The sequence below is a fragment of the Budorcas taxicolor genome, chromosome 7 (assembly GCF_023091745.1).
Source record: "Budorcas taxicolor isolate Tak-1 chromosome 7, Takin1.1, whole genome shotgun sequence".
NCBI classification, from domain to species: domain Eukaryota; kingdom Metazoa; phylum Chordata; class Mammalia; order Artiodactyla; family Bovidae; genus Budorcas; species Budorcas taxicolor.
Genome location: NC_068916.1, coordinates 49,655,925 through 49,683,078, shown reverse-complemented (window position 1 = coordinate 49,683,078; position 27,154 = coordinate 49,655,925). Strand labels below are relative to the sequence as shown.

General features: G+C 40.3%; 1 protein-coding gene across 1 annotated transcript in view; it reads right to left on the bottom strand.

The window, feature by feature from the left end:
- Positions 1 to 24,669, bottom strand: part of CTNNA1 (catenin alpha 1) — a 179,781-nt gene extending 155,112 nt beyond the window's left edge. Inside the window, exon 1 of the mRNA XM_052643775.1 lies at positions 24,579 to 24,669. The gene's annotated coding sequence lies outside the window, so the exon portion shown is untranslated. The remainder of the gene's footprint in view (positions 1 to 24,578) is intronic.
- Between the last annotated feature and the right edge of the window lie 2,485 nt (positions 24,670 to 27,154).

Sequence of the window (27,154 nt, the reverse complement as noted above, 5' to 3'; positions counted from 1 at the left end):
AAACTACATTAACGAAATTTAGGAAGAAATAATAGTATTCTCACTGCCCAGGTCTTTATTTCTATTAAATATTAATTCCTTAAAAAAATTTTTTTAAGGTATATTCCAGGTCTGATATATCCTATTGTGCAGAAAGCAAGGAAAGACACAATGACTAACAAGAGCATATTAAAAAGATACAAGAACCAAGGGCTCCACTAGCTAAATTCACAAGTTGAATATCAAGAAGATGACTGTAACTGCCTATTAGCCATCCTATGACCATGCATGGTCAGTCGCTTCAATTGTGTCCAACTCTGCAACCCTATGGACCATAGGCCACCAGGCTCCTCTGGTTTGGGCTGCCATGCCTTCCTCCAGGGGATCTTCCTGACCCAACCCATGTTCTCTTGCACTGCAGGTGGATTTTTTACCTCTGAGCCACAGGGGAAGCTCTAATGATCCTCAAAAGGAAAGAAAGGGGTGAGAAGAAAATTTCTATACAATAAATGTTCAACAGAATTAGAAAATGACCATTTTGTAAACCCCAATGTAATAACTGATTCAAACTAGGACTATCAATGGATGTTAACACCATTAGGTGATGGACTAGTGGGGAACAGACTATTTATAAGGTGCCAAAGTATCACCTGACAGGTTTTACTTAACTAATTACAAATGGGGCAAGACATATCTTTACAACATTGAGATCTAATGGCCATCTCCTTAAGTAACAAAATTTAGCACTGCTAATAATGCAACTCTGATATTACATGCCTCACATGCCATGCCTTGGCATGTGAAGTGCCCTATATTCCCTAAAAAGTATTCTTAATGAAAAAAAAAAAGTTTTAGATGTTTTTCAAGAGCCCCAGTATTACTGTAAACTGAGCAAAGTTAATTGTCCAAGAGCAAAATGAAAATTAAATATTTAACCTGAGTCTAATGAAGCCTCTGCATAGGGATTCTAAGCCTTTTTCAATGCATGGATCCCTTAAGCAGTCTTGTGAATCTTACAGACTAATGTTGTCTGGCAGAAATACAATACAAGCCACCTATGCAATTTAAATTTTTCTAGTAGCCACATTAAAAAGTAGAAAGAAACTAATGAATTAATTTCAATAATATATTTATTTAACACAGTATATCCAGAATATTATCATTTCATTACATAACTGATTTTTCTAAGTTACTGATTACATAAGATGGTTTACAAAGTACTGCTGCTGCTGCTGCTAAGTTGCTTCAGTTGTGTCCGACCATGTGCGACCCCAGAGACGGCAGTCCATCTGTCCCTGGGACGGCTCCCCTGTCCCTGGGATTCTCCAAGCAAGAACACTGGAGTGGATTGCCATTTCCTCCTCCAATGCATCAAAGTGAAAAGTGAAAGTGAAGTCGCTCAGTCGTGTCCGACTCATAGCAACCCCGTGGACTGCGGTCCACCAGGCTCCTCCGTCCATGGGATTTTCCAGGCAAGAGTACTGGAGTGGGGTGCCATTGCCTTCTCCGTACAAAGTACTAAGTGTTGGAAATCGAGGATGTGTTTTACACTTAAGGCATATTTACATTCAGACAAGTCACCTTTCCAGTGCTCAGTAGCCATGTGTGGATAGAGGCTTCAGTACTGCACAATGCAGCTACAGACCCTTTCTCAGAATTTTTTTCTTAATGCATGAAATACAATTCAAAAGATTACAAAGGAAACATATATATTGAGATTTAGCTATCAAAAGCAATATATATGCTCTTTATTAACATACTAAATAAGATGTCAAGAATTCTGATAACTACTTCAAAGTAAAATGAACACACACTTTTTCAAGATAGATTACAATTACTTCATGTATGAAAAGCACTGAGATTCCTACTGTTGGGACAAAGTTATAGGTTCAACTGAAGTTGGAGTTTGTTTTCTATTGTTAATAATAAATTCCTATTAACAATAATGAAGACAAAACTTTTCCAACCCATATTCAGTGCAGGTTAAAAAATCCTAACCTGAACTGAATTTCACGGAAGTATATAAGGGATACAGATGCATGTTAAATACCACATGGGAACAGACAATTGGAATATAAGGCATTCTTATAAAACAATGGGGCCTTAAATCTTCAAAAAGTCAGTACGGGGGTGTGGGACATAATTCAGACTAAAAGACTCAGGAGACAAAAGAATCTAATGCAAGACACATATCTCATTCGGATCCTGGTTTGAAACAAAACGCTATTAAGAAGACATTTGTAGGAAAACTGGTAAATTTTTATATTAAATATTATATTCACTGGAGGAGGAAATGGCAACCAGCTCCAGTATTCTTGCCTGGAGAACCCCAAGGACAGTATGAAATGCATGCTTGGGGTCGCAAAGAGTTGGACACGACTTGGCGACTGAACAACAACAAATTAGATTATATTATGGAATTAATGCTCAGTTTCATAGCTGGCTTCCCTGGTGGCTCAGAGGTTAAAGCGTCTGCCTGCAATGCGGAAGACCTGGGTTCGATCCCTGGGTTGGGAAGATCCCCTGGAGAAGGAAATGGCAACCCACTCCAGTGTTCTTGCCTGGAGAATCCCGTGGACAGAGAAGCCTAGTGGGCTCCAGTCCAAGGGGTCGCAAAGAGCACGACTGAGCAACTTAACTTTCACTTTTTTTCTTTCTTTCATAGGTGTGATAATGAACTGCAGCTGTATAGAAAAAGGACTATTTTTAGGAGATGCGTACTGAAATCTTTAGAAATCAAATGTCAGGATGACTGCAATTTTCAAATTCAGCAAAAGTAAACATACACAGAGAGATCACAAATTATTTAAAAATATTCATAACTATTAAATCCAGATGGAGATCATGTGACGTGACTGGGTACACCTGAAATTTCTCATCTTAAAAATAAAGAAAATGTTGTAGAGGTTTATGAGAAAATGTTCAAAATACAGACTACTGAAGACAGAAAGTAGATTTCAAAAACAATATGAAGTACAACTGCAGTGGGATATATAAGCCAAAATATTAACAACGTTACATCTTAAGATTGGGGGATTAAGAGTGGTGTTAACTTTCTTTTTTCACAATTGTATTCTCTGATTTTATAAAATTACAGCTATTTAGAAAGTTGCTTTTGTAATGAAAGAAGTAGAATCTTTATTTTACAAGGTGCAAGGAGGACAATATAATCAAAAGGCATGCTTGATCATCACTCAACCACTTTGAAATGGTTTCTTCATTTATAAAATAAGGCTATCATTTACTTAAAAAAAAAAGTATCACTATCTTTAGAGGGCTTGTGTGAAAATTAAACAGACGATGATCCACTGAGTTAAATGAATCCATGATAACACCAACAAAGAAGGAAAAGTTCTTCCATAATAGGAAATCAGCTAACATATGGAGAAGGAGTAACACATACAGAAAAATCACCATTTAAGAAACCTCACAATATATTCAGGCAAGAATTAGCAAAGAATGCTAAAGCAAACAGGTGAAAAGATTACCAAGAAACTGAGTATTAACCCAGTGCTCTGTGGCAACCTAGAGGGGTGGGATGGGGGAGGTAAAGTTCAAGCGCAAAGGGATATATGTATACTAATGACTGATTCACATTGTTGTTGTACAGCAGAAACCAATACAACATTGTAAAGCAATTATCTTCCAATTAAAAATAAATTTAAATAAAAAGGAAACTGAGTATTTACATAGTCTCATAGTAACTCCCAAGAGATTACCAACTGATTACCAAGAGGGGAAATAAAGTATTTAACTCTGCAGAGCAGAAACCTGGCAGACATCACCGTAGCCAAGTGACAAAAATATCCCTAATAACGGGATAAATGGACATCATGTACTTCCTAATACAATGCAATAAGAAGGATACACCATTGCCTTCTGTGGTATTTCAAAGTTACATAACCCCAATCCTGTCAAAAGGAAACATCAGACAAACTCAAAGTAATGGATATTCTATAAAGTAACTAGCTACAGTCTTCAAAAATGTCAAGGTAGGAAAAACAAAGAGGCTGAGAAATACTTCCAAATTAAAAGAGGCTAAAAAAAGACATGAAAACTAAATGCAGTCATTCCGGACTGAAAACTACACTAGGAATAAGAAACAATTGAGACAACTGATATAATTTGATCAGGGATTCTGAAATAGATAACAAGTAGTAATATATCAATGTTAAATTTTGAAAATTCCCGTCATTGTATTGTAGCTATGTCCTTATTGTACATAATGGGAATGATATCTACAACTTACTCTCATATGGTTTAGAAAAAAAATAATTTCTTAAATATATACATATACTCAAAGAAGAATGAGAAAGGGAGACAGAAGGAGATAAGGAACAGAGGGAAACTGAATGGAAGAATGTGGGATAGGGAGAAGGAAGGGATGGAGAGAGGGAGCAGGAGAGAGGAAGGGGAAGCAGAGGGGAGAAGGGGGAAAAGGGCAAGGAAGGAGAGAGATGTCCTGAAATGGCTCATGTAGCTGAGAACTTTTTTTTTTTTTTTCATTTTAATGTTAAATAGCCACTAACGACTACCTTATCAGACAGCACAGTTCTAGACCCTCTACAGAAAAGCAACAGACGTCTACATCTCATATTTGAATGGACAAAGTAGAACTGCACGTCTGTGACTAGTCCACTCCTAACAACTTTAATATATAACATCAGTCTGTATCCGCTCCCCTAAATGAATGCCTGAGGCACAAACAGGTTAAGACTCCTTTAGATATTGCTGAAAATATTACTGCAAGCATCATCTAACATTTCACAAAGACTTATGTAAGCATCAAAAATTCTAGAACCTAGGCTTCTCTGTTGGCTCAGTGATAAAGAATCCACCTGCAAATGCAGGAGACATGGCATCAATCCCTGGTTCAGGAAGATCCCACATGCCACAGAGCAACCAAGCCCCTTGCACCATCACTACTGAGCCAGCACTCTAGAACCCATGAGCCACAACTATTGAGCCCACATGCCACAATTACTGAAGCCCAAAAACTCTATAAAGCCTGTGCTTTGCAGTAAGACAAGCTGCCACAATGAAAAGCCCATGCGAGACAACTGGAGAACAGTGACCCACCCCCCTCCACTCAGCACAACTAGAGAAAAGCCCATGCAGCAATGAATACCCAGCACAGCCAAATAAACGAATAAAATTAAACAAATTCTAAAATCCCTGAAAACAGGATGCCAAAAGGAATGTAGGTTTGCTTAATCTGGTAACAAAGAATGCCAGTTTCCACGGAATTTGTCTCATTTCAAGTGGGCAAATTTGCTCTCTCTACACCCATACTGTGTAAAGCCTATACTCTGGTTTTTAAAGATTATTTGTCCACTAAACTGATCAATCCAAGTCAGTAAACCTAGGAGATGGGACCAGTCTATATTGCTACAGGGCTGACAACTGTAGCTCAAGCAAATGTCATGAAATGTCAAAGATAAGACATTTCAGAAGGAATTATTTTCCCCATGCATCCCACATTTCTGTATCCTAGCATTCCAGCCACTGTATCAACACAAAACAGAAAATATTTCAAAGGTTGTAGAGGGAATGAGCCCAAAGACAACTTAAGTGAAGCTACTTGCAAGTAGACGTGTAGTCACATTTTCACATTTGGATTTTAATTATTAAACAAGCACGACACAATTCACTTTCCCAAGAAATATGCTCATTTTTTCTTGAAATAAAAAGTCTTCATGAAAGGAGCCCAGAGAAAAACATTAGGTCAATCCTTGCCTGGGGAAAGGCACTGAGCCTGAGGACTTGATCACTTTTGAAAACCCGCAAATCATAATCTAAACACCGTACACATGCATTCTTATTGCTTTAGAATTCACAGCTCAAGCCCAGTGAGCAAAACTGAAGACCAGGATGAGAATTCTTAGCTAAAAGACAGGGTTCAGGCCACAGAAAAGCTGCCAAGGAAAAGTACAGCTATTCACAGATAACTCAAAGAGGGAACAAGCTGCCCAAGGTGAGCCTAGGCAAACTGGACCAGTCCAGTCATGAGGTAAAAAGGCTTCAGACACTTGGAGAAAAATTAGAATTGCCTTAGAGAAAGAACAAGAGTCCCCTGATTATCATACACATGTTGAAAAAAAGGATAAAAACATTCTCAAAAAATGTCTTTTTGTCTTTTGTTTCCCTAATTTTGATACTCTGGGGTATAAAATAATTTCACTTTCTTGTTAACTGGAAAAAAAGGCAGAGTGTAAAGACAATAACAAAATTCAAACAACCCTCATCTATCTGGGTCTGGGAACTGGTAAATGGGAAATGCCTGTGCCAAGCTTCCCATGAGCCCCAGCAGTCTTTATTACACACATCTAAGGTTGGCAGATCATTCAATTTTTAAAGAGATCCGAAGATGCAGATTTTTATCTTAAATTTTCCAAATTTAATGTTAGAAACTTGTTCCAAAAAAGTTTACCACTGTATGGAACAATCATGTCTGAGTACTATGTTTGCCCTTTCGGTCACCACTTTGCAATCACTAAAGATTTTCCCATGAAGTCCTTTCTGATTATACATTCCAGAACTTCACATCCTCTTAAGTAATGTCTCTGAGGAGGTCTTCAGCATCTCCCATAAGATACACTAGATTCAGGCTCCCACTAAAGATGTTAAGGCAAAGGACTCCCTCCCTTCCATTAAGAAACTTGAAATACACTGACACCTGAAAACTGAGAGCCCATTCAGTGTGTTTTCCAGTCCCTTAACAACCATGAAGGAAGCAGACTGCTTTGTGATGCATCTTTAATCAAAGGTCCTGCCATGAGTGACACCAAACGTGATTAAACTATACTACAAAATCAAGTTATGCTTTTGTGACTACAACCCTAAAAGGATTTCAAAAAGTAGAGGTAGAAACATTTAAAATCTAATGAAAACACATTCTCTGGAAAGAACATGGCTCCTGGAACCAGCTTCATTATTTATTTTTTCTCTGACATCAGGCAAGTTACCTCAGCTTTCTGAATCCTCAGTTTTCTCATCTACAAAATGAAAGGGGTTGAATTCTAAGCTCCAAGTCTTTTCAGTTCTGAAATTCTAGTATTCCCTTCACCGAAATGATCTCTCAACAGCCTCTGAATTGTTTCATTAAATGTAATTTAATTTTTCCCAGGTTTAGACTGTGGTAACCCTAGCTGTATTGTAAGTTTAAAGATGACAACTATGCTTATGCGTCTTTACAAGCCTTAAGTTGCTGGCAAGGTGCTTTAAGCAAAGATGCTTTATGCAGAGCAGACACAGTATTAGCTGAATTATTTTTATGCAATATGATTTTAAAATATTTACAAGCCTACCAAGACAAAGCTCCTACCTCAATCCTAGTCATATCTTCTGCTTCTCTACAATTAATGACATCATTTAAAGTAGCTAAACAAATAACTTTTAAACTCTAGGCAATTTCTAGTTTTCCAATTAACTTACAGAGTACTCCTTCACAAGATCTATTACAAAACCTACTAGAGCTAGCCAACCTTAATGAATTACAGCAACCTGAGGTTTTTCCAGGAGGGGGTCATGCTTGGTGAAATTAAATAAAATGTTAAACTGTAGTTATTCAGTCTTCAATACCTTATAAATAGCAATCCTAGCTATAAAGCAAAAGCTCACTATAAATTCAGAAAGGGGCAGATAGTGGGCAGTTGACTAGCAATCTTCATGAGAGAGAGAAATGGAGAAGCAATAAGCAGAAAGGAAAAGCACAGCTCCTCCAGAACCAAGGAGGCTGACTGTTGGCAAATGGCCTCATTCATGCAAAGAGCTACATACCTTCTCCAAAGACATTAAATGTTCATTTACAATGGAATGGCCACATCATTCTTAAAATGTGTCTGCTCCAAAGCTTTAGACTATCCCTACCTAGCTACTCAATGCCAATTTTTTTTTCATATAAACAGTAAGGTTAAGTTAATGCAATGGTTGGATGGTTCATTTAAACGCAAATCAAGAAATTTAGAAATTAAAAGTACCCACAGTAATGCTAACTGTCACAGTGCACAAGATACAGGATTGTGGATTAGTCAGTGCAGTCCTAGTGATGCTAGGCTACATCTGTATTAAACAGAATTAACAAAGCTGTTAGGATCTTAACCTTCAAATCTCCAGGTTACTGTTAAAAAAAAAAGAGAGAGAAAGAGAGAAGAAGAAGAAAAAAAAAAAAAACACCTTATGATTAAGACTGACTGACATCTGTTTATTTGACTAAATCCATCCCCAAGCCTGGGTTTCCCCAGTGGTCCTATGATGATCTTGGATCGCAAAGATACCCTGGAGCAGGAAATGGTAACCCACTCCAGTATTCTCCCCTGGAGAATCCCATGGACTGAGGAACCTGGCAGGCTACAGCCCATGGAGTCACCATGAGTTGGACGTGACTGAGCAAACATGGGTGCACCCACAGGTCCCCAAGCTTGTCACTTTCTCCTAAAATGTAAACTAGTTGGGAATAGGGGGAAGAGGGACAAGGAGGGGTAAGACAATAAGATGTATAAAACCACAGGTTCATGTAAACAAAAAGAAAACTTGTTCCGTTCTCCCCACTCCAAAAAAAATGCAGTCTCTTTCTAATTACAAGTACAGTATCATCATCCACCCATTCCAAAAAAAATACTTCGCCTTGGTCAAACCTGAGAGCCAAAACATAATGAGAGTAAAAAGTTTCCATCTACAGCAGAGTACTGGATTACATAAACCACCATCTTATGTGATCCACTCATATACAAATACATTTTATACCTCCATCCACGGGATTCTCCAGGCAAGAATACTGGAGTGGGTTGCCATTTCCTTCTCCAGAATTTGTATGGCACACAGTACAAATTGTCACTCAGGTATACAGACCTAGAAGAAAAACGACACGGCTAGGTCTTTATTTCAACACTGTAATATTATGATAATTTTATTACTGCTAAAGATTATAATTATTTTTAATCATAATAAAACATACCATCACTCTCATTTTCTTATCTTCTCTAGAGTATCGAAGGTAATAGGGAAACACAGGAAACACAATGATTACCAAAAGCACTAAGCAAAGGACAAAAGGTAAACCTAAAAAAACAATGGTTGGTCCACTAGCCACTCAAATATTTTACTGGCTTCTCTGTACAGACACTATTCGAGACCAAAAAACAAAAGTCTGCCTTCATGAAACTACACTGTAGTAACAGCATAAATAAGTAAACAAAACAATATCTGTGCTAGAAAGAAACTTAAGCAGGGCAATGGTAATGAAATGAGGTAGGATCCTTCCAGGACCTTTCTATCTGGATAACACTTGAGCTGAAAATCAATAAAGAGCCAATCAAGTGAATTATTTGGGGGAGGAGCATTGCACACAGAGGTAACAGAGATAAGGCAGAATCTCCCAGGACTTAGAGAAAGAAGTGACCAGCGTGCCTGGAGCACAGAGAAGTGAGAGATCAAATGAAGAGAACAACAGAAACAAGCTCCAGAGCTGCTGAAATAACTGTACTGTGGGCTGGATATCTATGTCCACTTACTCAGCTTCAATTCCACACAGTTGAGACCATTAACAATGCAAGTGTTTAAGAGAAAACTGCACCAAGCCCTCACAACAGATAACTGATTATGGATACACAGGAAGTCCCTGTTTCCATAAGAAACTGGATGGTCTGAAAAACAAAGATAAAGCCAGCATCTGGACTGGAAGCTCAAGAAAACAGAGAGACAAAAGGGAAAAGAGGGTTTTGTTTTACAACAATGGGACTAAAAGGCAGAGAAACTTCTCACCCAGCTGAGAAGCTACACAGGAATAAGAGGACTATACTTTTCTTAGAGAGCTAGGAGAAAAGATGCCCAAACTTGACTAGAGGAAGTTATCCAGACTGAGTGAGAAAGAACTGAGGGGAAAAAAAAAAAGAACTGTCTCTAAAACTTGTAGCATATACCTTTGATGACTTGGTTATCATTCATTTGTCAATGACTGACCAATTACCACATCCTGAGGAGTCCCTTGGACTGCAAGGAGATCCAACCAGTCCATTCTGAAGGAGATTAGCCCTGGGTGTTCTTTGGAAGGAATGATGCTAAAGCTGAAACTCCAGTACTTTGGCCACCTCATGCAAAGAGTTGACTCATTGGAAAAGACTCTGATGCTGGGAGGGATTGGGGGCAGGAGAAGGGGACGAGAGAGGATGAGATGGCTGGGTGAGTTTGAGTGAACTCTGGGAGTTGGTGATGGACAGGGAGGCCTGGCGTGCTGCAATTCATGGGGTCACAAAGAGTTGGACACGACTGAGCGACTGAACTGAACTGAACTGAGGATCCTGCTAGGTGCCAGGGACACAAAGACTAATCAGAAACCACTACCAGATCATAGCAATCACAGCAGTCAATTATTAAGTACAAAAGGAAAAATGTGTCTTTACAATGGCGCTATCTGGCAGATGCCACTTAATCACAATTGTTTAAACTTATTAGCATCACCACAAGTGAAACAACCTGACAATCATTTCAATGCTGAGAAAGGTACATCATCACATATGTACTGTTCTTGCCACAAGTGGAAACAATGAGACAAATCCAAACTGTAGACATTCTCTACAATTGGCTTAAACTCTCCAAAAGTGTCAATGTCACAGAAAAAATAAAAAGACAGACAAAACCAAAGAAACACAACAACTAAATTCCATACAGGATCTTTTATTGATTCTTGGATTTTTAAAAAAACACACTATGAAGGACATCACTGGGACAACTGGTGGGATTTAATATGAATATGGCTTGTACAGGAAATCAGTACAGGAATCTTGTTAAAAGGCAAATTCTGCATTAGTATGTCTACGGTAATATTTAAGAGTCTCCATTTCTCACAAGTTCGCAAGGACGGCAGACATTGGCTCTTGGACTACTCTTTTAAAAGGAATCATGTTACTGTATCAAAGCAAAATTTCTTATATATTATAGTTAGTTAAGTAAGGCAATGTCCTTACTCTTACATGAGTCACATGCTAAAAAGCATAAGGGTGAAATACTTGGAATCTGCAGTTTATTTTCAAATGTCTCGGATAAAAAACTTATGTACAGTAATAGAGGAAATCTGAAAAATGTTAGCAATTGATGAAACTAGATGAACTGAAGAATCAAGTACTCATTGTATTACTTTTGACTTTTCTGTACATTTGAAGAATTTCAAAAAAAAAGAAAGTTGAGGGAAATGCTCACGGTCTAGAAAGAAAAACAGTTTATAATATAACAGAAAATAAAAAGTTGTAACACGATCCATTGGTGCAAAGAGGAGCACCCAGGAGGGAATCCCCAATGGGGAGAGTCATTACTGAGGATCTGATGTCCTAGGAGGGAGGGCAGTTGTTTCAGGTTGTGCAAAGGGACCAAAGACCTTTGGCACCTTCCAAGAACCACAGTGTGAAGGAAAAATATTAGATAGTGAAATGGCAGAAGATAAAGCTGAAAGATAAGCAAAGCAATTAAGAAGGCATCAGAGATTATCTTAAAAATACAATTTTATTCTTACTATTTATAATACTTGAGAAATCCTGAAATGCAACCCCCCACCAAAGAAACACAAAGATAAAAGGCAAACCGCCTCTCCCCCCACAATAACCATATTAAAAACCAAAAGCCAGTACCATCCTGGCCAGCAGCACTTCCGCAGTCCAAAGGCCTTCACACACACACTGCAGAGTTCAATTCCTCAAAACCCACAAGGCCAGAGCCAGGCATTTTCCTCATCTATTCCCCCTCTGGTTTTCCCTATTTCCACTGACCAAAGCTCTACCAAACTAGGCCCCTTTCCTCCTCTTCCTTCCCTTCCTTGCACCTTACTTTACTTACCCCTCCCTGTTTTCAGGAATCAGATAGCCCCAGACTATTATCATCACCATGGAATCAACTTCCCTCTGAAAAAAAACATAGGATTGCTTCCCCAACCAAAGACAGTATGAAGCTGGAACTCTAACAAACCAACCTTACTCACACTGGTCTGTCAACCTCATCACCTGCCTGCACTCCAAACTCTTCTCCAGGGAGTACATGTCTCCAGACCTTTGTGCAACCCCAACCCTCTGCTCAGGGCAGACCTTCAAATTTTTCCGCCTTCCTTCAAGGCTCACACAGAAGTCCTCTGCTTCTAAGAGCTGTTCCTCTTTTCTGGTTCCCCTATCATTTTACAAGCATCTCTATGACAGCACTTGCTGCAGAGCATGATAGCAGTGTGTCCATCTCCCATAAAGCTGACAGCTCCTTTGAGCACAGGGAGCTGTCAGTCTTTTTTGAGCACGGTAATTTTCATCTAACAACATTCTATAAATGGTTAACTGAACTGGCTTAACTGTTTTAAGATTTCACCTAGTAACACTGACATGTGGAAAGAACTAAGAACTCTCTTTCCTGTAATACTTTGGCAAAACAGATACAGATTGCTAATTCTTACCTATCAGTGATATTACCAAAGTTAATGTCATTAGTTTGTAAACTTCTTGAGTTTAGCAATGATGACTTACACTTTTTTTCTTTTGGGCACACCACACAGCCTGTAGGATCTTAGTTCCCCTAAGAAGGATCAAACCTGTGCCCCCTGCAGTGGAAGTACAGAGTCTGGACAGCCAAGGAAGTACCACTTACACATCCTTAACATCCTCCCTAGCACCTGCTTTTAAAGTCAGGCTTAATAAATGGACTGTTTTTAACTGAACCCTTCCTTGAAACTGAGATACAGCAAATATTAGCCTTAGACCCTAACTCAATAAAGATACCTCGAAAATACCACCTTTTCCACTGGTCTTAGTGACTCCAAATAAGTTTAAATTTCTCTCAAGGGTTGCCATATTCTATTTCCTTGAATTTTTTCCTTTCCTCCCAAGGGATCAAGCTCACATTTCACTTTCCCACTTCTGTGCAAAATGACAGGTTTCTAAAGATACACTTCAAAGTCAGTCCAGAGCTTTTCTGAGAACATGATGACCCCAGGTCCAAGGAAGCAAAAAAATGGTAACGGAAGATTATAAGAAACCTTTGCCAATTTAGAGAACCTCAGGAACAGAAAATCCCCATGAACACTGACTCATCAGTAATAGTAATTTACCCTTACAGCTCTGCCTTACTCAGTGCACTATCATTTTTCATAAACCATGATTAACAGTCTAATGTTGAAATATTTAACATAATGAAATATTCAACATATCACGAGGGATTAGTTAACAATGCATCTTTGCTTGGAAACAAAGCATGTATCGGTGCTACACAGGGCAAATGGACTATTAGCAAAGGTTCCTATCCTTCATGTAACTTGAAATGGGCCACTGTGAATGCGTTTTTTGAGTTAGGACCAGACTTTCAGTTTCAAGAACAGCCTGCACTCTACCCTGGCTAATAAACCAGTACAAGAGTATGTAATCTGGTAAGTAACCAGGCTTCCAATTTACTCAACTTATAATGTCTAATACTAACAAAATAAACCAGAGCAATAAAACATTTTCAAAATACAATTGATGTTCCACTTGTTTATGACAGTATTTAACAATGAAATCTCAGAACATGACAAAGAAAGAAATCCACAGCTCAATATAATGAAGTAGAAGAGCCAAAATGAAGAAATCCAAAAAAGAACTACTCTTTAAATTAGCAATTAAGGAATAACATCAGTTATTTAACACTAAGATTAAATTGGATTAAATTATTTCATCACAAAAATTTAACACAAAAGAGAACCAAAAGAGAAAAAAATGTAACAGAAATGAAGAAACAGAAGAATTTTTTCTTCAGTAAAGCTCTTGAAGTCTTTTTTCAAAAACTCTTACAGATGAAAATAACTTCCACAATATAATTCCCCCTCTTCTTTTACTACAATGGCAACACTGAATAGACAAGAAATTTTAAAATCTAATCACACTACTCATACAGTACTTGTTCCAAACGATCAAATCTTTGCTACAAATATTCAGAAAAACACTCAAAGTTGCCTTTCTTACTGTATTTGCCTTAAATGCACTGCTCCAAACTTGCAGCCAATGAAAAATCACAAATTAAATCCCAATCAAAAGGGGGCTTGATAGATGACAGTCCAACAACAAGTAAACAGAAATGCATGCTCATTTCAAGCTCCATTAGAAATGGGATAGGGGGTTTGCTTGCACATGGAGAAAGTTTGTTATTAGAAAAAAAAAAAACTAAAGGGGAAAATAATGAACATTTGGAAGCTTCAACAGAGAAAGGGCAATGCTGAAGTTTTATTTTGAAGCACAGTTATTTCTGTACACTCTGAACTTTCAATAATGGACAAATTTAGTACAGTGCTCTTGTAAGTAAGCAAAGACAGCATGAAACAGGGTAAATCAAGCCAGATTGTTCACCTCACTACCCTGTTCAGCCCATTCAGCCCAGGCCCACAACACAGGGGCTGAGTCAATCATCACAATGCACAAGAAACAAACAACATTCTCACCGTCTCAAAGCAAGCACACTGGCACCTGGGCAAATTTCAGTAACTGATGCTTTGTAAGACTCTACAATGCCTGGTGTATTTAACTTTTTCTTCTTAAGAGAAAACAGAAGGTACTAATAAGACTTAAATCCTCCAACACATAAAGTATAACCAAAATTACTTCAAGATTTCTAAGGGTGTGGCTTCACAGTCACTCAAGAGAAAAAAACTTAATTGGGCTGGGAAAGCATAAAGGATAATTGATTTCATGTTTTTCACTTTTTTTTATATAGAAAGGTCAAACTTGCAAAATACAGATTTTTAATGAGTTTATTTTTACCTGTTTTTTCTTTTTTATATGCAGTAAAATTCACTTCAGTTTCCTATTCTACAACTTTTGAAAAATTCACAGTTGTGTAATCACCTCCAAAATCAAGAGACAGAACAGTTAAAAGAATTTATTTTATTTTCACATCAGCACACACATTCAACTAAACCACACAAGATAAATGTACAAAAAATTATTTACTTCAAGATCATATTTGGCATCAACTTACTGCAAAATTACAGTAAACAACGATGTGGTGCTAGCATAAAGTACCACGTAAAGACTAAGAGATCAACAGAACAAAATGAAGAGCCCAGAAACAAACCCTCTGAGAGTCAAACGATTTTCAACAAGGACGTCAAGACCATTCAAAGAGGAAAGGACGGGCTTTTCAATAAGTAGGGCTGAGAAAACTGGATATCCAGATGTAAAACAATCAAGTTAGACTCTTACCTTCTATAGTATTCAATAATTAACTCAAAATGGATCAAACACCTAACTGTAAAAGCTAAAACTATAAAACTTTAGAAAAGAATCACAGGGCAAAAGTTTTATGACACTGGATTTGGTAATGCTTTCTTGGATATGACATCAAACACACAAGTAACAATAGAAAAAAAAAAAAAAACTGCACTTAATCAAAATTAAAACTGGTATATCACCAAGAGTGAAAAGGCATTCCAGACAACAAAAGAAAATAACTGCAAAACATATGTGTGATAAGAGATTAATATCCAGAATATACAGAGAACTAAAACTCAACCAAAAAAAAAACTCAATGATGTGCAAAAGACTAGACATTTCTCCAGAGATGATATACAAATGGCCAATAAACCCATGAAAAGATACTCAGTATCACTAATCATTTGGGGAATGCACATCAAAACTATGAGATAACCATCTCACATTCATTAGGATGGCTACTATCAAAACAAAAGAAAACAGGAGAAAAGAAAAAGTGTTGGTAAAGATATGGAGAAAAATTAGAACTTCTGTGCCCTGCTGGTTGGAATGCGAAATGGTACAGCCACTGTGGAAAACAGTATGGCAGTACCTCAAAGTTAGAAATAAACTTACCATATAATCCAGCAATTCTGCTCCTGGGTATATACCCAAAAGAACTGGAAGCAATGTCTCAGAGATATCTGAACACATGTTCACAGCTGTATACTATTCACAGCAGAACTATCCAAATGTTCATTAAGAATTGAATGGATAAGCTAACTGGAATATATATAAAATAATGTTGCTGTTGTCTTCAATAAGGCAAATATATGATTCCATTTATATGAGGTACCTAGAATAGGCAAACTGATAAATAAAGTAGAAAAGAAGTTACCACGAACTGGGAAGAGAGCAGGATGGGGAATTGCTGCTAAGTAAGTAAAGATCCTGTTCAGAGTGATGGAAACGTTCTGAAAACGGATGGGGATGATGTAAATGCACTTAATGCTCAAAAACAGTGAAATGATAAACTTTATGTTATATATACTTAATAACTTCAGTTTTTTTAAAAAAAAAAATTCTTTTAAGAGTAGCAAATCTTTCCCTGGGGAATTCCACTCCTAAGAAGTCCCCCTTCCAAAAAAAACGAAGTTTCCCTTAAGATGTCAGGACAGGCAGAAGATTCAGCTGCAAATTAAAGCAACTCTGGAAGCAAACTAAATGTCCAACAGAGGACTGATTAAAGAAGCTATGCTGGAACAGTAGGGGATCATTAACATGCTATGTTAACACTGTGAGATTAACATATTTCATCAATTCTAAAGCATACATATTTCACATCTTTAAGTCTCTAAACTTTGGATGTGTTCTAAAATTGATGGTAGTTCCTAGTGTATTTAGTAGTGTTTATTTCTTATGTGTGGGCTCAGTCATGTCCAAGTCCCTTCGACCCTATTGGCTGTAGCCTGTCAGGCTCTTCTGTCCATGGGATTTTCAGGCAAGAATATTGGAGTGGGTTGCCATTCCCTCCTCCAGGGGAACTTCCCAACCCAGGGATAGAAGCCACATCTCCTGCATGGGCAGGCGGATTCTTTACCACTGAGCCACCTGGGAAGCCCTTATTTTTCCTCAGTGGTACATAAAATAAAAGGTTAATCTTAATGCTATTAATAGGGGAAATGTTTGAGTATGATAAATGGACAAGAACAAATAAAGTAAAAACCTAGTTTTTATAAAAGTTATAGTCAATACACTCTTAGAAAAAGTATCAGAGGATGTACAACCAAATGTTAATAGTGTTTACCTCTAGGTGATAAAAATGAGGGGTGGTTTTATCAAAAAAAAAAAACTGGATATAGGGATTTCCTTGGCAGTCCAGTGGCTAAGACTCTATGCTTCCAATGCAGGGAGCTGGGTTTGATCCCTGGTCAGGGAATGTGCCATATGCCACAACTAAAGATCCCGTGTGCAGCAACTAACAGTCAAATAAATAAAAATAAAACATTAAAAAAAAAAACTGGATGTAAAGCCAAGCTGCCTCCACCCCCATATCAATCTGGCAAATCCTATATATAGCCTATCTACTCATATTAGACATGAGTCAGGTATCACAAAAGACTGAAAAATGCAAAAGAATGTAATGGCCTTGAAGGAACTCATCATGTAGCAAAAGAATTATGGTCCACAAGAGCCTTTAGGAAGGTAAATCAGCAACTCAGTGCTATGTAAATAACAGCACTCCATAAGTAAAATAATAAATTAGCATTTTATCACATCAAACATTAAAAATAAATATCATTTATGAAAGTGAAAGTCGCTCAGTCCTGTCCAACTCTTTGTGAACTCACGGACTGTATCCTGCCAGGTTCCTTTGTCCACAGAATTCTCCAGGCTAGAATACTGGAGTGGGTAGCCGTTCCCTTCTCCAAAGGATCTTCCAACCCAGGGATGGAACCCAGGTCTCCTGCATTGCAGACAGATTCTTTACCATCTAAGCCACTAAGGAAGCCCAAACATCCTTTGTAAGTTCATCACATTCGTTACACAGATGACAAAGTTCAAATTCTCCAGCTGAGATTCATTAAGATTAAAAACCCCTAAAAGCAGCTGACTTCCCTGGTGGCTCAGACAGTAAAGTGTCTGCCTACAATGCAGAGACCCAGGTTCGATCCCTGGGTTGGGAAGATCCCCTGGAGAAGGAAATGGCAACCCACTCCAGTATTCTTGCCTGGAAAATTCCGTGGACTGAGGAACCTGGTAGGTTACAGTCCATGAGGTTGCAAAGAGTCGGACAGGACTGAGTGACTTTCACTAAAAGCAGGTTATCATCATAAATCAGGTAACAGACACATAATCAATGACAAATTAGCAACAGTAGAAAATACCCTGTCATACAATTACTGTTTGTTATGACATGTAAAGAATTACGTTAAAAAAAAATCCTCTTCGTAAGTTTTCCTTCCTCATTATGTGCTTACTGTACTGTAAAGAGGTCACAATAAAAAACTTTATCTCCTGTCCTCAAAGAAGTCACAGCTCAGCTGAAGAAGGGGTGCGGGGGGAGACACAAAGAAAAGCTCTATGACAATGGAGTTGGCAATGATTTCTTAGAAGACACCAAAAGCACGAGGAGGAACAACAACAACAAACAGATAAACTGGACTTGATCCAAATTTAAAACTTTTGAACATTAAAAGGACATACCAACAGGGTAAAACTGAGAGAAAATATTTCAAGTCCTATATCTAATAAGGGATTAACAGCCAGAAGATACTAAGAAATCCTGTACCTTAACAACAAAAAACGCAAACAATTAAAATGGGCAAAGGACTTGAACAGAGATTTCTTCCAAGAAAATACACAAATAGACAATAACCACATGAAAAACACTCAATATCACTAACATTAGAGAAATACAAATCAAAACCACAATGAAACACCAACTCACATCTATTAGGATAACTTATTAAAAAGTAAATCTTTTTAAAAATTAAAAATAGAAATTAACAAGTGTTGATGAAAATGTGGAGAACATGGAACACTCACACATTACTGTTATGAATATAAAATAACACACCTACTGTGGAAAACGGTATGGCAGATCCTCAAAAATTTAAGCACAGAATTACCATACCAAATGAACTAGAAATTCCATTTCTGGGTATATATCCAAAAGAGCTGAAAGCAGGAACACAAACACGTGTTTGCACACCTGTGTTCACAGGAGCATAATCCACAGTGGCCAAAATGTCGAGGTAACCCAAGTGTTCATCAGCAAGATGACTGGATAATGGAGTATTACTCAACCCTTAAAAAGAAGGATATACTGACAACATAGGTAAAACTTGAAAGCATTATGCTAAGTTAAACAAGCCAGGCATTAACACAGTTAAATTCAGAGAGACAGAAAATACAATGGAGGTTGCCAGTGGGCCTGGGGGGAGAAGAAATGCAAAATTACTGTTTAACGGTTATGAAGCTTCAGTTTAAGACAATGAAATTTTTTTCTGGATAGGGACACTGACAGTGGTTACACAACAAAGTGAATGTACTTAATGCCACTGAAGTGTACACATAATTTAAACAGTACATCTTGTTATGTGTATTTTTAAAAGATAATGAGAATGTCATAATCAGGTGCAAATTTCAAAATTTCCAGTAAGTTAAAGATGACTTTCAGCAGCAATGATCAATGTCTCAACAGAACAGGCATATCGATCAGATGGATAGCATTTGTGTCAGAGAACGACTGAGCGTTCCAGAACAAATGCCTGGCAGATGCAGAGACATATAGCAACAATTCACAATAGAAGATAAGGCTGAAAAATGAGTTAGCGCCAGGACTTAGAAGGTGTTGAATGCCAATCTAAAATTCTGACTAGTTCAGCAACAAGACAGCAGTGTATCTCCCCAAAAGAATAATAACTATCGCTTATATGTAAAAGACTGAATGGCGGAGGGGAAGACAGTAAGAAATTCAATTAACTTTAGCAGACATTTATAGAGCAACAATATGTTCCAAATTCTCAGATTATAAAAACTGAAGGGAGAGGAGGAGTGGGCAGTGACTGCAAAGGGATTTCTAGAGTACTAGTAATTTTCTGTTTCTTGATCTGGATGGTGGATATGGTGGTGTTCATTCAATTCATTAAGCTGCTGCTAAGTCACATCAGTCGTGTCCGACTCTGTCCGACCCCACAGACCACAGCCCGCCAGGCTCCCCGGTCCCTGGGATTCTCCAGGCAAGAACACTGGAGTGGGTTGCCATTTCCTTCTCCAATGCGTGAAAGTGAAGCCTCTCAATCGTGTCCAACTCTTAGCGACCCCATGGACTGCAGCATACCAGGCTCCCCCAAAAAAGTCTCTCACTGTTTCCATTGTTTCCCCATCTATTTGCCATGAAGTGATGGGACCAAATGCCATGATCTTAGTCTTCTGAATGTTGAGCTTTAAGCCAACTTTTTCACTCTACTCTTTCACTTTCATCAAGAGGCCCTTTAGAAAAATGTATATATAGAAAGTATATAAATTTCTAAATATAAATTATATAAAATGTAATTGTTTTATATCAATATATTAAAATATACATAAATTATAAAACAATTTATCCAGAGAACTACAAGCAGTTTTGATAGTTCAAAAATTAATCTAGGGTAGAAGCAGAGAGAAGGAAAAACAAGAACTTATAAGAGGAAGACAAGATGGAAAGGATTTCATCTGATTACAGCTGGGTGGAAAGGAGTAAGAATGAAATGAACAGAGTTATCATTCACCCAAAATATCAACTTGGTAATCAAGGCCCTCCATAATCTGACTGTTGCTCATCTGTCATAGTTCCACCCACAAGCCAGATTCCATAAAGAAAAGACTCCTTCCTCTTTCATTCAATGGGCATCTAATGTTTTCTTTACTCTCCAGGCCAGGTACCATGCCAAAGACCAAGGCTCACTTTCTAACAGAAAAGACAAACAAGGATATCAATAACAAGGTATAGTATAATGGAGTACACCACCTGGTGGAAGAGATCTGCTACCAAAAAGCAAAGTGCTAGCTTGAAGTCTTGTAATAGGACTAACAGCTCATCATAAAAATGATGGAACACAAAGGGGGAGTGGGTTCATCACTGAGCAAGCAATACAACAACAGTAACATAATCCTAGACCCCACGTCCAATTCATATTTCATATGTTAAGCCTATCTCATTTCCCCAAAATACAGCTCCCTTTATCTCACCACTCTCAGTCCCACCATCTTCCTAGCTCAACTCCCTACTTCCATTGGTACACAATACAAGCCCTGTAAGCACTAGCAGAAGTGATCTTAAAAAGGAAATCAGACCATGAAACTCACTACAACGGTTTCTTAACAACTCTTAGAAGAAAATCCAAACGTGATCTGGAGTTTCCTGGCAATTTCATGTGAGGCCTTCCCCCTACTCTAAAAGAACTTAAAGCTACACAAGTCTTCTCTTAGGTCTCTAAACACATGGAGTTCTTTCCTGTCTCAGGACCTCCAGGCAAGCAGAGATCCCTGTTGCCTCTGTCCAGATCTTCATCAGCAAACAAACCACAACAACCAACTCTATCCTGTCTCACACTGTCCCTTTTTCAAAGAAATCTCAGGACTCTGCCAGTTACTGCCCATCTCCACAGCTGGTTTAGGTCTAAAAAAGAAAAAGGTATCTCATTTTGGTCCTCAAGTTTGAGGTCTCTTGGGACCCCCAAGCAGTTCTCTAGTGCACAAGGGACCCTATGGATCAAGTGAGACTTTCTAATTCAAAAGAGAAGCTTCCACTTTAGCATCAGTGTTGGATTTTTAACCTAAGTTTGACGACAGAAGACTATGCAGAGAAGTGATTCTCAACTTAGAGGAAGAGGGCAACCCTGATCTCTAAGCCACTGTATGGAATGAGATGTTGCTAATGAAAGGAGGGTGACACCCCATCAATGATGTAAGGCTTTCGATACACGTTGGATAGAATCCTCAATAAGAGTGTATAGAACAACAAGTAAAACAAAACAAACAAACAAAAAAAAAACCCAGACTGAGAAATAAGAACCAAGAGTAAAAGGAAAACCAGGAGAGACTTAGATCACAATTCCATAAACTCCTCTGCCCTTTTACGCTTCCTCCTAACCAAGCCCTACTCCTGTTTCATCCAGTTCAAAAGCTGTCATATTCTGGAAGCATTCTGGTCTTATCCAAACAAAACTTCAGTTCAGTTCAGTTGCTCAGTCGTGTCCGACTCTTTGTGACCCCATGAATCACAGCATGCCAAGCCTCCCTGTCCATCACCAACTCCCAGAGTTCACTCAGACTCACGTCCATTGAGTCTGTGATGCCATCCAGCCATCTCATCCTCGGTCGTCCCCTTCTTCTCCTGCCCCCAATCCCTCCCAGCATCAGAGTCTTTTCCAATGAGTCAACTCTTCACATGAGGTGGCCAAAGTACTGGAGTTTCAGCTTTAGCATCATTCCTTCCAAAGAAATCCCAGGGCTGATCTCCTTCAGAATGGACTGGTTGGGTCTCCTTGCAGTCCAAGAGACTCTCAAGAGTCTTCTCCAACACCACAGTTCAAAAGCATCAATTCTTCCGTACTCAGCCTTCTTCACAGTCCAACTCTCACATCCATACATGACCACAGGAAAACCCACAGCCTTGACTAGACAGACCTTTGTTGGCAAAGTAATGTCTCTGCTTTTGAATATGCTATCTAGGTTGGTCATAACTTTTCTTCCAAGGAGTAAGCGTCTTTTAATTTCATGGCTGCAATCACCATCTGCAGTGATTCTGGAAACCAAAAAAATAAAGTCTGACACTGTTTCCACTGTTTCCCCATCTATTTCCCATGAAGTGATAGGACCGGATGCCATGATCTTTGTTTTCTGAATGTTGAGCTTTAAGCCAACTTTTTCACTCTCCTCTTTCACTTTCATCAAGAGGCTCTTCATTTTCTGCCATAAGGGTGGTGTCATCTGCATATCTGAGATTATTGATATTTCTCCCGGCAATCTTGATTCCAGCTTGTGCTTCATCCAGCCCAGCGTTTCTCATGATGTACTCTGCATATAAGCTAAATAAGCAGGGTACCAATATACAGCCTTGACGTACTCCTTTTCCTATTTGGAACCAGTCTGTTGTTCCATGTCCAGTTCTAACTGTTGCTTCCTGACCTGCATACAGATTTCTCAAGAGGCACGTCAGGTGGTCTGGTATTCCCATCTCTTTCAGAATTTTCCACAGTTTATTGTGATCCACACAGTCAAAGGCTTTGGCATAGTCAAGAAAGCAGAAATAGATGTTTTTCTGGAACTCTCTTGCTTTTTCCATGATCCAGCGGATGTGGGCAATTTGATCTCTGGTTCCTCTGCCTTCTCTAAAACCAGCTTGAACATCAGGAAGTTCACGGTTCACATATCGCTGAAGCCTGGCTTGGAGAATTTTGAGCATTACTTTACTAGCCCCCTTTCCATGTCTCCACCAGTTTTTATCATTATTATTATGTAAGACTGACCATTCACAAGCTTCTTATCAATACTATTACGGTAGTAAATGTCATCATTCTTGTACTACACCTGGGGTCTGTATCTCCTTCCTATTACAGTGTGATGTCTTGGGGTTAGAGATCATTTCTTATTCAACTGTGGGTGCTCAAAGTGGATAAAAAAATATTTCACTTAGTAAAAGTCAAAAAGAGTAAATAACTGGGCAGAGGCTCTGGATAACTTCTCAACCCGTTCCTCTTGTAAAACAAAATAACATCCTAATTAACTTGATTTATAAATTCATCCTTTCCTAAAGTAACATACACCTGTAGTGTCTTTAAAAATCACTGCTAAAGAAAACACCCTCTCATCGAAATGCCTATCCTGTTGCAACAATACAATGATGTAATCATTTCCTTCACCATAAACAAGAAAAGTCCTTTACTTGGTTGGAGACTTAACACATCTTACTCTTTTAACATATCTTACTCTATTCTAAATTACTGTAAGTTTTGTCCAAAACACACACACAAAAAATATTACGAAGACGCAGGGGTACATTAAGAGGGTGTGAGTCCTGGATCTGAGCCAACTGCCGCCCGCATTATTAGGAAGCCATTCCTGCCAAGCCAAGGTTAGGCATTCAGTCAACATTTTTTCCAACAAGTGTTTCACACGCGCACACTCCTTTAAAAGTTAACAAAAAGAGATTCCAACGCCACTCGTGAAAACTAGGACTAATCAGAATTAAGTACTTTCAACTAACCCGCACAGTAAGTCAGAGTAATTTCAAAACAAAAGTTAACTCGGTGCACGCCGAAAATCCACACACGGGTGTGGCGCCCATTCCCAGCCAGGCGGTGTCAGGGAAAGGGCCACAGACTTTCCCATTCGCCCGGGCCGGCAGTGCGGGGCTGCGGGCTCAGCCTACGTCGCGTCCACCTGACCTGGAAGTTTCGGTGGTGGGGGAGGGGTGCGACCACAGATACCACAATCCACACGTACTTCAGAGGAAAACTCAACTCCCGGAACCACCCGCACCTCGAGCAACGCGCACTCTTCCCCGCAAGCAGGGCGGCCGCGGGGGCCCAGCGCGGGTCTGGCGCGCGCACCGAGCCCACTTGAACAAAGTTTAGACACAGGGAGAAACTTTCCAGAGAGGAAGCGCCGCGGTAGCGCGGGGTCCGCCAGTCGCTCCGCTACAGCCGCCGCGGCCCCTCAACTTCCCGAAGGCCAGGAAGCGCCGGCCCCGCCCGCCGGGCCGGGGCCCAGGCCCGGGACCCCGCCGGGGAAGCGGGCCGAAGGCCGCACAGGCGGCGGCCTGAAGCCCGATTCCTGGGGAGGTCGCTGAGGTGACCGCGCCCGGCCCGCCCACTCGAGGAGCCCCTTGGACGGCTGGGGAGCCCGCACCCGCACGAAGACAATTACCTGCGGCGAGCTGGGCGAGCGCTGGAAGATTCCAGAGGCCAGAAGCCGACGGGCCGCCGCTTTGTCTCCCCCAGTCCGGCTCCGAGGAGGAAATGGGCCGCCCGGCGCCCCCGCCCCCGGCCCGCCCCCCGCCCGCGGCCCCCGCCCCGCTGCCCGAGCCCCGCCCGCCCTTCCCAGCACCTCCCTCCGGCGCGCTCTTCCCAGCGCCTCCCGCTGCAGCCCAGCTTTCCCAGTTCTCCCTTTGGGGGCGAGTCGTAGACCAAAGAGGCTGGCAATGCCAGACCCGGACCCCTAAAAGGACCTCTTGCTCTCCGCCCTTCACCTTTGAGTTGCTTCATCCCAGGCTACTAGTAACCAAAGATGGGAGTGACACCCCTCCCACCCCCGAGAGGAAGGAGGAACGCTCACTCCTGGAACAGCCCGCGAGCGGGGGAGAGCAGGTGAGTCACCGCTCTGCGCACAGGTGAGTCTCCGGGCGCGGCCGGCTCAGGCCCCACCCCCTCGCTGGTGCCCCAGGGACCGGGCGAGGCAACGCAGAGTCCCGGGCACACTCCTCTGAGGAGTGCCACAGGTGTTCCTCAATGACCTGCCTCCGGACAAAAGTGCTCTAGCCCCCGCTCCTAGTTTCACCGCAAGAGAAACTGAGGCCTCGTAGCTTGAGGCGAAGTGGAACTAGAATCCGACTCTAGGGACCTCATAATGTGCGATGGAAGCCCTCCGAGAAATCACCTAATCCATCTGTCACTTGACAAATGGGGTAACCGAGAGCTATCCTGATGGAAGACAAGAGTCTTGTCACAGAGGCGTCCCCTCCTGAGATTGCCCCCAACGCATTCGCGCGCACGCACACGCATACATTTGAAGGACCTGGCATCTGTCCCTATCCCTCTGGCCATTTAGGAAATTTTATTCCCTGTCTTCCTTTTCTAACTTCCTGGTGAATGTTCCCCCCAAAAAACTACAAATAAACAAAATACATATTCACTATCAGCCTGGTATAGAAAACACTAACGACGTTTTTTTCTTCATCATGGGATGATGAACACGATTGATTCCAGTCAGTTCAGTCGCTCAGTCGTGTCTGCCTCTTTTCGACCCCATGAACCGCAGCATGCCAGCCCTCCCTGTCCATCACCAACTCCCGGAGTCCACCCAAACCCATGTCCATCGAGTCGGTGACGCCATCCAACCATCTCATCCTCTGTCGTCCCCTTCTCCTCCTGCCCTCAGTCTTTCCCAGGATCAGGGTCTTTTCAAATGAATCAGCTCTTCGCATCAGGTGGCCAAAATACTGGAGTTTCAGCTTCAGCATCAGTCCTTCCAATGAACACCCAGGACTGATCTCCTTTAGAATGGACTGGTTGGATCTCCTTGCAGTCCAAGGGACTCCCAAGAGTTTTCTCCAACACCACAGTTCAAAAGCATCAATTCTTTGGCGCTCAGCTTTCTTTATAGTCCAACTCTCACATCCATACATGACCACTGGAAAAACCATAGCCTTGACTAAACAGACCTTTGTTGGCAAAGTAATGTCTCTGCTTTTTAATATGCTGTCTGTGTTGGTCATAACTTTCCTTCCAAGGAGCATCTTTTAATTTCATGGCTGCAATCACCATCTGCAGTGATTTTGGAGCCCAGAAAAATAAAGTCAGCCACTGTTTCCACTGTTTCCCCATCTATTTGCCATGAAGTGATGGGACCAGATGCCATGATCTTAGTTTTCTGAATGTTGAGCTTTAAGCCAACTTTTTCACTCTCCTCTTTCACTTCAGTATTGGTCTATAAATCCAAAATAATGCAAGATAACAATACCCACAGAGCACTGAACAAGGTGCTAGGGAGACCTGCCTTCAACATGTTTACCCTTTACTACTTATATCTCCCTTTCCCAGGAAATGCAAACTCCTGGAAGACAGCAGCTGTGTTCCCTACAGCACCCAGCACAATGCTCATCCCCTAGGCAGTTAATGTCTGTGGGTGAATGTGCCTGTTGTAATTCAAAGCACTATGGATTTGTGCTAGTTGGGAGTTGCTGACAAAAGGCAGTAGGACCATGAAGGGAGAGAACAATCTTCAGGAGACAGACCTTAACAAGGCAATTTTTGTCCAGCCACATCTCATTCTATGTCTAGCTTCAGAACCTTTGCTCCTATGCCCTCCTCTGCCTGGAGTGGCTATGGCTTCCCTCCCCATCCCCCACTATACTTAGCTACCTTAGAACATAGTATTCAATCAATAAATATTTGAACTAACAAGAGATAAAGGATTATGTTCCATAACTTTGTATATTCACCACTTCACTGAAGTACCAGTTACTTCGTTTCCAAGGTCCCATGTTCAAAAATTGTTAACAATTACAAGATCCCAACATTGGAGCATTAAACCAAGCATGGGGCTTCCCAGGTGGCACAGTGGTAAAGAATTTGCCTGCCAATTCAGGAGACACAAGAAATGCAGGTTTGATCCCTGAGTTGGGAAGATCTGCTTGATCAGGATATGGCAACCCACTCCAGGATTCTTGCCTGGAAAATTCCATGGACAGAGGAGCCTGGTGGGCTACAGTCCATGGGGTTGAA